Here is a 12553-nt window from a genome sequence, read left to right as displayed (position 1 = left end):
AGTGACTTTCTCATGTAGCGGTAACTTTCAGGAAAATTCTATTATTGTGACTTTAGATGGCATGTGTTTTAGGAGCTCTATAAAACACACACACGCCTAAAAGGTTTATATTTTAATTCCTTTCATTTTAGTGAGCTGTAGACAAGTTTTAGTCTGCATTTTAAATAATTGACTCCATTATATTTGATAAAATATAGGTTAGTTCTGAAGGCAATAGGTAGCACTTACAGAAAGAGCTTTTTTTTTTTTTTTTAATCTTTTAAAAGCTTGTAAACTTGAAATAATTTTCTTGCCCCTGTGAGGCAAATAAGAAATCCCAGAACTACCTGCTTTATGAAAGGAAACTGAGGCAGGGAACTAAGTACAAATTGTGAACATTAACAGAGAGGAATTTAAGGAGCAAGGGATCTCTTTTCAGTCAACAAAAGTAGCTGTGTGGTACACACTTCTCAGCAGCATCTGTTGACATAAGGGGAAGCATCCAGGCTTGTAATAATTGCAGAGGTTAGAAGCTGTAATTAAAATGACTTAAAATTAATGGATGGACTTAGAAAGATTTATGTGCCCTGAAATAAAAGTACTTTCAACTAGTTGAGATTTATATCTGGGACTTGTCAATTTCATGTGTGGGTGTGTCATTTTGAAATGAGGTAAGTATGTAATTATTCAAATGGACAAATACTCCTAGTTTCTTAAACTACTGGTTTGTATCAAAGCAGGACAAAAGAGGATCATTTGGACCATTCTATTGTAGGTCTCTACTCTGAGCCATAATTATCATTTGAAAAATGGCTCTATCTTACCCATGATAAACCACTAGAATTCCGTCAAACCAGAACCTTGGGAGATTACAGACTGCTCTGTTATTTCCCAGTACAGGAATATGGTTTCCTAATTTTCTTAAACTTGATTCTCTTAGTTTTAGAGGCTTGCTCAGAAAAGAAGACATAGAAGTGATCAGCTGGATAGTATAAGGAAAATCAAAGGTTTTCTCTCAAAGACTAACATGTCATAGAGAGGAGGATGTAGATACAGGATAGGAAGGTGGGAAGTGTATGTTTTGGACACAGAGAGCAAAGTGGGTGGGAATCATTCACATTACCAGCGAGAATAACTATTGTCTGATGGTTTTCTAACCAGATTTTATTTCTCCAGTTATTCTCTAACTTAGATCTCATTATGTTCTGATGAACCACCCTTATTCATTTTCCCAGCTCAGATAAACTACTCTTTGGTATTTTAAACATTTTCTATATACTGGTTCCTTAAAAGGGTTTTTAAAAGACTGTCTTAAAGGATGAACCTGTTGTATGATCCCAGCTTTCAAGTCTGTGAGATGATGAAGAAGTGTTAAGATTGTTAAACTTTTTAAACATATTCATTATCCTCTAGCTTTTATTGCAAAATCAAAACTCACACATATGTAAATGTCTTTACTTGGATCACTTAATGGCAAACATTTTATGATGTTAAATGTATATGAAGAGTAATGCTGTAGAAATTAAAGAAAAAAATCCTTACCCCCTCCCCCAATTAAGAAAACACATTTTCCAGATGGAACCAGGTGGTTCAGAACCAGACTGGTATTTCCGGTGAGGCTGCGTTGGAATCGTGAGTGCAGGAGTAATCACGCCTTACTAAAAGAGCTATCTTCACATCTCAATTTGCATAATTGATCCAGTATGAAATAAGTCCTGTTTCAGATGAGCACTCTGGGGATCCCTTGTCTGTCTCAGCATGCTCCATGTCTGGGAGGCGTTAGCCATCAAATAGACATGTACATGTATCACCCTTCTGCGTGGTTTTCCTGGGAGTGCAAAGAACCTTCTTAAACTAATGATAAAATAATCAGAGACATAAAAATGTTTCTTTTGGACAAATTTGACATGTTACAGTGATGGAGTGTTTATGACTCAGAGTCACCCCCACCACAGCCACTGCTTTATTTAGAGAAAACAGGCAGTGTAGGGAGGCAGGCAGCTGCAAAAGTTTCCTACCAAGATGAAAGTCATGAAATTCTTCCTAAACATGGTTTGGCTATCCATGTTGAAATGGGTCTGGATTCTTGGGGCTTTGGCTTAGAGAAGCTCCATTGTTCCTGTCTCTCGTTGGAATATTTTAAGGTCAGGTTTCAGTTCAGACACAAGCAGGTGGAAATCTCAGTAATGAGATGTGGTTATGTTAGCCTGACTCTGCTGTTGCGAAAACTCCATGGTGTTGGTTGGTTTTCATTTTCTACGAAGCTATTTATGGTATATGTTTAGAAACCAGAATCTTGTAGGACAATAGAACCAATCAGACATACACAAATGTACAACAACAACAAAAAAGATACTCTTTAGGAGCTTCCTGATCATGAATGTTTGTCCACACATTTTGAAAAAGTTATACCAGCGATACAAATATAAAATTGCCTACCAGCAAACAGAGCAATTAAGTTATTTAAAATGTAGTTGTGACACACTTGTAAATGGTAATGAAAATGACTTTGATGGACACAAAATTAAAGTATTCATTTGGAGCCTGAGAAAACGATGAAGTGAGCCAAGGATGGAAAATGCATGCCTGGAAGGCGTGGATCTCCACCCAAGACAAGAGGACAACAGTGGTGAGATGGTCACTGAAGGGAGGAGAGACCAGAGGCTGGCCTGGGGTGAGCAAAGGCCAGACAATGCAGGATGTTACTGGCATGTGAGAAAAGTTTAGAATTTATCCTAGAGGTAATAGAAATAGACTGCGTAAGTAAAGCAAACAAGTCTTATCAGATTAGCCTTTTCGAAAGAGTTCTGCATATGCAAGATAACTTTCTCAGGGTGTAATTATGGAGAAAGGAAAACAGTTGGAGAGTGTTTCTAACTGGAGTGACTGGGTGAGGAGTGATGTCATCCAAGGTCTTAGGTAGGAAGAGGAGAAGGTTTCAGAAGGGATGTACTGGTTCACTTTGGATCAGATAAATTTAGAGTATCTTTGGAATTTCCATGTGGAGATACACAGCAACGATTGACTGCACATGTGAAAAAAAATCAAAGGAAAATATCAGGAATATTGACTGAGGACTTCGTCAGAATTGAAGTGAGAGGCAATTAACATGAAGGGGAAAATTAAATGATTAATATCTGTTGAATACCTAAAACAGTTTCTGGCTCATAGTATGCTCTAAATAAATGTTTTCTCTTCATGATTACACTAATGATACTTGCCCATGAAGTTTCTTTCCTTGAAAGCACTGAAGTAGGTAAATACATATTCAGTTGTGTGTTTGCTTGGTTGAATACCTTCCCCATTAGAGGGCAAACTTGAGGGCAGAGGCTATGTATCCTTTAATTTTGGAATTATTATTTTTTCTTTATTTTGAAATAATTTTAGAGTTCTAGGAAAGTTATAAACATTGTACAGGGTATTCTAGTATATTATTCCCACATTTTTCCATGAGATTAACATCTTATATAACCATAGTACAATTATTAAAACCAAGAAATTAAGCCTCATAAACAATACTCTTAACTGAACCATAAACCTTACTTGGATTTCCACAGTTGTCCCATCGGTGTCCTCTTTCTGGATCAGAATCTAATATAGGCTTCTACGTTGCTTTTGGTTGACCTCTGTCTTTAGTGTTCTTCAAACTATGACAATCCCTCGGTCATCCTGTGTCTTCCATTACCTTGACACTTGTGAAGGTCAATATACTCTCCATTTGCATGTCTGGCATTCTCTCATGATTATAGTTACCTTTCTGGCAAGTGTACCACAGAAGTGATGTCATACCTTAAGAATGCATCCTATCAAGGGTACATAATGTCCATGTTTCTAATTATTGGTGATGTTCACTTTGAGCTCTTGGTTAAGATGGTCTCCTAGGTTTTTCCACTGTAAAATTATCCTTCTATTTTTAGTCATCATGATGTTTTCAACTCTTAGCACGATGCCTGATATATAGTGGATGCCTAGTAAATATTTGTTCATGAATGAATGAATGAGTGAATTCTGAATGACTAAATTTCTCTCCTCAAAGTCAGGCAGCTGAGCAATGCCCTGTCTTTCTGTTTGTCCAAGCCAGCACATCCCCTGTTGATAGAGATGTCTTTGTTAATTTCCTAGATTTTTCTCTGCAAAGAGCAAGTCGATACTTCACTTCTCCCCTCTGTGTAACATCTAGGCTGTACTTACTAAATGTACAGATTTATCATTATCCTTTCATGGGGATGAGACTCCAATTCACTCTGTGTCAAGGATACCAAACAGGAGTGGCTGGGATGAGATCTCATGGTTCTGGCAATCAGGATCAGAAGAAGCCAAAGGTCAACTCTGCATTTTTTTCCCTTTGAAACTTTTTTTTTTTTTTTCCCATAACGATAAGGGCAGAGTCTACATTGCAGGAATTCTCCAGTGACAAAAAGTTTATAGGCACGAGCTCCAATAAGCTCTGTAAGGCTTTTACATAAATGCCTGTGCCTTCAAAGATAGTTATTATAAATGTTACACATTTCTTCACTTCCATAGTTGAAGGGAAAAATATCTACAAAGTTCTTGCCCCAAATCCTAATTTACTCAGTAATTAATCTGAAATGAAAGCTAATTTCTTTGCTTACTCTGACAAATATTTTAGAACAAAGGAGTTACTTAATTTTTTTGTAAAACTGACTCGCTAATCTATTTTTGATGACACTAATCTTTTCTGGCTGGAGGCAATGGCTAAGTGGCCTCCCCATCACCGTAGTTCAACCTAGACTCCCTGGAGCCAGAGGTTCAAATCCGAGCCGGGTCACCCCAGCGGAAGGCTGATAAATTGAGTGTCTGTGATGTAGTCCTGACAGGGCAGTGATCTTTCAGCAGAACCCTTGAAAGCTTAAGTTTTCTCTGAACGTTAATGATTCCCAAATAAAATAGACCACAGTATCCAAAGCATATTTCTCATTAGTCCTCTAACCCCAAATGCATGAGAGAATGTTTGTGATAGAGGGGGAGATTAAACGTGTTGAAAAAGACAAACTGTGCCAAAATATAGGAGATCTCAGACAGGTGTGATGGGAAGCAAGTCTGCTGGGAGCCACGTGAGCATCCAGACCGCCAGCCTCTTCACCGGCATTAGGGAAACCCTGAGCCTGTGTACATGACATACACTGAAGTAGACAGGAAAATATGTTTGGAAAGCATAAGAAACAAGTGTGTTATGGAAATACAGCCCCCGTGGAAATGGCGCAAGTGAAAATCGTGAACCAGCCTCTACACTCTCTCTTTCAATTCTGTATCCCTTTATGATCCTCACTTTCACCACCACTCACAGAGGCACCCGGGCAAACATGGTGAGCTAATGCGTGAGCAAGAAGTGTGAAAATGTCAGTGTGGCACACTGTTTCTAACATGGGATTCAGTAAGCATGGGTTTACAGTAAGGAAAAAAATCCAGCCAGCTTGCCAGAGACCTGGTGTGAGGAAATAAACAAGTCGGTTTCACTTCACCAGTTCCACCAGTGAAAGTGGTGTGATTTGCATTGCTCTTTCTTTAATTACTTTACATTCTCTCTCTCTCTCTCACTCTCTGCCTCCTCTCACACACATACAAGTTTCTAAATACTGAAGAAGTGATATATAAAGACACCTACAAATCTAGTATATGCACATTCATGCATATATTCTCTGATCTTTCTGGATATATGTTTTCTACTTGAAATGATCCACAAAATAATTGCTCCTAATCGAAAGTGTAACTAATGCAGCCATGTTATTTATGGACTTTGAAAGTAGTTATTCAATTATTAACTGAATTTAACTATTCTCCCTAGAGTTTAACTCCCTCATTTATTTTTTATCCAACAAATGTTGATAAACTTTTATTATGTTCAGTGTAGCATTCTATTCATTTTGCCTTTGTTCATGCTGCTTTGCCACTTTTACACATATGCGTGCGGGTGTGTCTGCATGGACAGGTGACAGTTTATTAGACATTAACCTTTTAAAGGGCGAGGATAATAACTAGAGAAGAACAACAAAAATTGTTGGCAGATTAGTGAGTTTGCCTCCAAGAAAAACAGTAAAGGAATTAGATTCAGTATTCCACTGATGACCAAGCAGAGACATTAAAGCATATACCAGTGACCTCTTGACTACCTTTGTCCTAGAGTCAGTGCAAAATGGAGTAAATTGTATTTACAGTGGAAAGTGTTTATTAAAGGCATTAGGGAGAATGTCTTGGCTGTAAGTCTTATAAAAGAATAGAGCTTTTCACACAGTAGATTCTTACAATGTAAGAACTAAGGAGAACTATAGAGATTATCTCATTCATTACTTCTTCAACTTTTGAGGGGTCATCTAACCCTTTTAGAATCTAATTAACACTTACAGACTTTCCTCAGAAAAAGTTCACATACAAAATGTGGTATATCTCTATAGGGCTTATGGATACCCTCCTTAACCCCAACTAAAACTCAAGGTGATGAATTCTTGATCTCTTTCAATATTCCCATTGTATGGATAAATAAACTGAAGCCCAGAGGTTAGATAATGCTATGGGTTTAAATGTTTCCCTCCATGAGCCCCAAATTCATATGTTGAAGTCCTAACCTCCAGTGCCTTGGAATGAGGGTAGGGTCTTTAAAGAGGTAATTAAGTTAAAATGAAATTGTTTGCTGGGCCTTGATCCAATATGACTGATGTCCTCATAAGAAGTGGAAATTTGGATGCAGACCTGTATGGAGGGAGGCAGTATGAAGATAAAGGGAGAAGACAGCCATCTGGCATCAAGGAGAGAGGCCTCAGGAGAAAGCAGCCCTGCACCCGCCTTGATCTTTGACTGTTAGGCTCCAGAACAATGAGAAAATTAATTTTTGTTGTTGAAGCCACTCAGTCTGAGGTACTTTATTATGGCAGCCTTAGGAAACTAATACAATCGATAAATCCAAGTTACTTAACTAATGGTGGAGCCAGAAATGGGATCCCTCTCCTCAGACTTTTTCCAATCCAATTCTCTTTCAGATGCTACATGTCTTTGAATAGAAACAGACCTACTGATCTTCTAGAATTACTTGTCTTCCATGGACTGTGATACTTACTCACTTACGAAATTTAAAATGCCTTTTGTCAAATCTTCGGAACACTTACAAAAATGGGGGGAAACACTATCAGTTCAGTTCAGTTGCTCAGTCGTGTCCGACTCTTTGTGACCCCATGAATTGCAGCACGCCAGGCCTCCCTGTCCGTCACCAACTCCCGGAGTCTACCCAAACCCATGTCCATCGAGTCACTGATGCCGTCCAAACATCTCATCCTCTGTAGTCCTCTTCTCCTCCTGCCCCCAATCCTGCGCAGCATTAGGGTCTTTTCCAGTGAGTCAACTCTTCGCATGAGGTGGCCAAAGTACTGGAGTTTCGGCTTCAACATCAGTCCTTCCAATGAACACCCAGGATTGATCTCCTTTAGGATGGATTGATTGGATCTCATTGCAGTCCAAGGGACTCTCAAGAGTCTTCTCCAACACCACAGTTCAAAAGCATCAATTCTGCGGTGCTCAGCTTTCTTCACCGTCCAAGTCTCTCATCCATACATGACCACTGGAAAAATCATAGCCTTGACTAGATGGGCTTTTGTTGGCAAAGTAATGTCTCTGCTTTTAAATATGCTATCTAGGTTGGCCATAACCTTCCTTCCAAGGAGTAAGCATCTTTTAATTTCATGGCTGCAGTCACCATCAGCAGTGATTTTGGAGCCCCCAAAAATAAAGTCTTACACTGTTTCCACTGTTTCCCCATCTATTTCCCATGAAGTGATGGGACTAGATGCCATGATCTTAGTTTTCTGAACGTTGAGCTTTAAGCCAACTTTTTCACTCTCCTCTTTCACTTTCATCAAGAGGCTCTTTAGTTCTTTACTTTCTGCCATAAGGGTGGTGTCATCTGCATGTCTGAGGTTATTGATATTTCTCCCGGCAATCTTGATTCCAGCTTGTGTTTCTTCCAGCCCAGCATTTCTCATGATGTACTCTGCATATAAGTTAAATAAGCAGGGTGACAATATACAGCCTTGACATACTCCTTTTCCTATTTGGAACCAGTCTGTTGTTCCATGTCCAGTTCTAACTGTTGCTTCCTGACCTGCATACAGGTTTCTCAAGAGACAGGTCAGATGGTCTGGTATTCCCATCTCTTTCAGAATTTTCCACAGTTTATTGTGATCCACACAGTCAAAGGCTTTGGCATAGTCAATAAAGCAGAAATAGATGTTTTTCTGGAACTCTCTTGCTTTTTCGATGATCCAGCGGATATTGGCAATTTGATCTCTGGTTCACCTCTGGTTTATTAGGCAGAGTCTACATAGTTTGTCTCTATGCTAAAATTTATTAATGTTCTTTATAATTGGTGAGTTCCCCATCTCAACTCCTGAGTAAATATCTATATAATACAAAGATTCTTTAATATGAATCATTCTACATAATAGCTCAGAATAAGTCCTTGTAATCACTTTGAGGCACAACTGAGTATAAAACCCATCTAGAAGGACTTTATCTTCTCACAGATGTGGTTACACTGTAGGTAGAGTTTAGTGGATAAAAATCCAAACTCCAAAATATCAGAATTTGAATTCCTGGTCCCCTAAGAATTAGAGTAATAATAGTGGGTGAGTTCCCTAGCCTCTCAAAGCCTCAATATCTATAGCAATATGATGGAGCTAATAGTAGTATCCATTATATAGTTTTGTCATGAGGATTAAATAAAATAATGCATTCTATATGCTTAACACAGCAGGCGCCCAGAGTAAACATGTACTACACAAGAATATATAAAATATATAAATACACAAAAATAAAGTTGGTCATAGGCATGGAAAGCCTCAAACAATAAAATGTCTTTTTAAAAACAAGACAAATTTGTGTTACTTCGGGTTATAAGAAGATCTTTGTAAAGAAGAAGTCCAAACCAGAAATAAAAAATAATAATAATAAATTGGATTTGCTCAAAATGAAAAACTTCTGCTGTTCAAGAGACACTTAGAAAAATGAAAAGGGAATTACAGACTGGAAAGATATATTTGCAAAATGCATATCTGAGAGGATGCTTGTGTCCAGAATATAATACTTGTGTCTGGAATTCTTACAACTTAATAAACAAATGACAATTGAGTTTTTCAAAAGGCAAAAAATTTGAATACATACAAATGTCAAATAAACAAAGGAGAAGATATTTAGTGTTATTAGTCGTCACAGTGGCTCATTGGTAAAGAACATCCCTGCAATGCAGGGGCTGCAAGAGCTACAGGTTCAATCTCTGGGTCAGTAATATTCCCTAGAGGAAGAAATAGCAGCTCCATCCAGTATTCTTGCATGGGTAATCCTACGGACAGCCCACAGGTTTGTAAAACAGTCAGACATAACTTAGTAACTAAACAACAGCAACATATCATCAAGGAAATGAAAGTTAAAGTCACAGTAAAGATCTGCCAGGTAGCTAAAATGAAAAAGATTGAGAGAACTACATGTTGAAGAGAACATGGAATCACTAGATCTCTTATTCACGACTGATAGGAAAGTAAAATGGTACAACTTTGAAGAACTATTTTTTAGTTTCTCACTAAGTCAAAACATATTTACCCAAGAGGGGAAAAAAAAAATACACACAAAAACTTGCAACACAAATGTTCATAATATTCTCATCATGTATTGCATACTGAAGTTGGAAGGACAGAGGGACCCCAGAGAGGTCAAAAGACTCTTTTGTGGTGATAGAAGTGTTCTGTATCTTGAGTGTGGCTGTGTTTTATGAACATACACATCTTTCAAAAGTCAACAAATTGAATACCTTAAGTAGCTGTAGTTTCTGCATGAAAGTTATACCCTGATCAAGTTTAAATAACACCAGACCAGGAATCAAGACATCTGAGCATGAGTCCCTATTCTATCTTTTTAAACTATTTGCAAGTTGAAAATATTTTTGGATTCAGAATTAAACAGATTACCTCTAAAACACTGTGCTTATGTGAAATAACAGACTTGGAGTCAATTAACATTGCATGGAACAGAAATGGATTTCAGACTGCTAGAGTACATAGCATGGTTTTGCTACTTCCTAGCTGTGTCATCTTGGACAAGTGACAGGGCAGTGTTTCTTGATCTGTAAGATGAGAATACCAGAAAAAAAGAATATAGGTAACAGGTTCACATGTTGCTGCATGAATAGTGCTTAGCAAATTGCCTTGGTTTTACTCTCAAGGAAAAGACTCAAGCTGTCCATAACTTACAAGATGCTGCATCATTCTGGCCCTTGCCTTCTTCTCTTGTTTCATTCACTCCATGTGCACTCTGATTGCAATGGGTGTCCTTCTTTTAATGTATCATTATCCCTTCCAGGCCATGATTTTAAATACCATCTATACCCTAATGACTTCCCAGTTTTTCTCATTAGCCATGAATGCTCCTCTAAGTTCTAAACTCAAATAATCAACTACCTACTTGACATCCTCACTTTGATAGCAAGTAAACACCTTAGATATAAACTGTCTTAGGTTTGGTTTCCTGAAGTAGACTCTGAGATAAAAACATCAATGTGACTTTTGAAAATAATTTTATTTTTGGCCGCACTGGGTCTTCATTGCTGTGCGGACTTTCCGCGAGTTGTGGCGAGCAGGGGCTGCTCTCTAGATGTGGTGCCTGGGTTCTCACTGCAGTGTTCACTTGCTGGAGTACAGGCTCTAGGGTGTGCAGGTTCAGCAGTTGCGGCTTCCAGGCTCTAGCACGCAGGCTCAGCAGTTGTGGTACACGGGCTTAGTGGCTCCACAGTGTGTGGGACCCCGGATCAGGGATTGAACCCATGGCTCCTGCATTGGCAAGTGGATTCTTTGCAATTGAGCCACCAGGGAAGCCCCTTAAGGTGATTTCTTATAATGTTTTTCTCTTCCTCACAGAACAAACTCAGCATTGTATACATACCCTGTTTCCTCCTCTCTGTGCACTAACTAGCCTTACCAACACACAGCCCTCGCTGCCAGTATTCTCTTATTTTATACTTCAGTGCTGCCATAACTTTCTTTTTCCTGTTCTCCAATTGGAATTTCTTCTCCTAGCTCCGTCTCTCAATCTCCCATTTAAAATCTGGCTTAAACATTACCTTTTTTGAATCTTACTGAACTGTCTGCCCTGTCCCCTTCATCTTGAGCAGAACTTCTCTGTTCAAACTAGTAGCAGGTTACAGGTCTCATTCCATTGTTCATTGCATATATTCTAATACCACTTCATGGTTAGAGACTGCTTTTATGCAATTCTCAACATGATACCTGGCACAAAATATTATTAGCAATTCTGTGTGTGCAACTTTGCAAACTCCAGTGCTTTCTAACCTTTGACAAAATTAGCCAAAATGAATTTATTTTCTACTTAAAGTAACCCTGGAATTTCTTCAATATTAACCAGGTATCCAAATAATCAACATATGATTCGAAGAATTTAAAATGCATGAAATTAAATAGTTTGTCTCGTATGAATATGCTTCGCCTTTGTAGTTACAGTATGTGTTAGTCACTTAGTCGTGTCTGACTCTTTGTGACCTCACGGACTGTAGCTTGCCAGGCTCCTTCGTTCATGGGATTCTCCAGGCAAGAATATTGGAGCGGGTAGCCATTCCCTTCTCCAGGGCATCTTATAGACCCAGGGATGGAACCTGGGTCTCCTGCACTGCAGGCGGATTCTTTACCGTCTGAACCAGCAGGGAAGCCAATAGTTACAATATGAGTTCCACCAAACTGTGTACTCTAATAACCAGGCATTCTTTCAGTATTTGGCACTTGAAAATTTGAACATAAATAGCACAGACTGTACACAAGTCAAGGTAGTTTAAATTTCTCAATATGTCACTGCTATTTGGGCCACTCTAAGATTATGGAATCCCCAATGAGGACACTCGGGAAGCTTCATGTACCTTCTGGATTATTTATCTCCCATCCTCAAGGTTAATTCACATGAAACAATTTCTCTTGTTAAATGCCAATTTTGCCCTAAGGTATGAATGTTTAATCCTCATAAAGGTAGTGGGAGTTACATGTGTGCAGTGGCTACGGTCCCTTAACTAATTAGTGGTGAGAGGATGTTAATAAGAGAGTGATTTATATAATACTAAAGAACTGCCAAGTACAGTAAAATCTAATTTAGACCAACTGGTGGAAAGCCAGACTTAACTGATAGAAAAGTAAGAATTTTAAAATATATAATAGAAAGTATATATCATAGCTTTCCAACATATTTGATAATTCAAAGTACTTCTTTAATGGACCAAGGGCATTGAGTCTTGCCAAGTAGAGATGCTATTGAAAACTTCTTTAAATGAGTACATACGAGTCATTGGGATCGTCATTACATAACATTTTTAAACATTAATTAACATTTTCAAGTTTGAGACTTGTTTTTCCCCCACAAACTTATTGTAGTCCTAGATAATTTTAGTTACAATTCTGTATTATGGAAAAAGCCCTTCACTGACTGGGTCTGAGCGGTTCTACTTACTTGGGACACAGAAAGGCAAGCAAGTAGATCTTAGCTTTTCCTGGGCTTGCAAATTAGCTCATGAAATAAG

At 38.4% G+C, this 12553-nt stretch overlaps 1 long non-coding RNA gene across 1 annotated transcript in view; it reads left to right on the top strand.

The window, feature by feature from the left end:
• Positions 1–12553, top strand: part of LOC145520893 (uncharacterized) — an 867842-nt gene that overhangs the window by 575445 nt on the left and 279844 nt on the right. The window lies entirely within an intron of this gene.

The sequence above is a fragment of the Giraffa tippelskirchi genome, chromosome 9 (genome assembly GCF_054371585.1).
Source record: "Giraffa tippelskirchi isolate mGirTip1 chromosome 9, T2T-mGirTip1v1.2.pri, whole genome shotgun sequence".
In the NCBI taxonomy this organism is placed as follows: Eukaryota; Metazoa; Chordata; class Mammalia; order Artiodactyla; family Giraffidae; genus Giraffa; species Giraffa tippelskirchi.
This window is presented reverse-complemented; position numbering and strand designations above follow the sequence as displayed.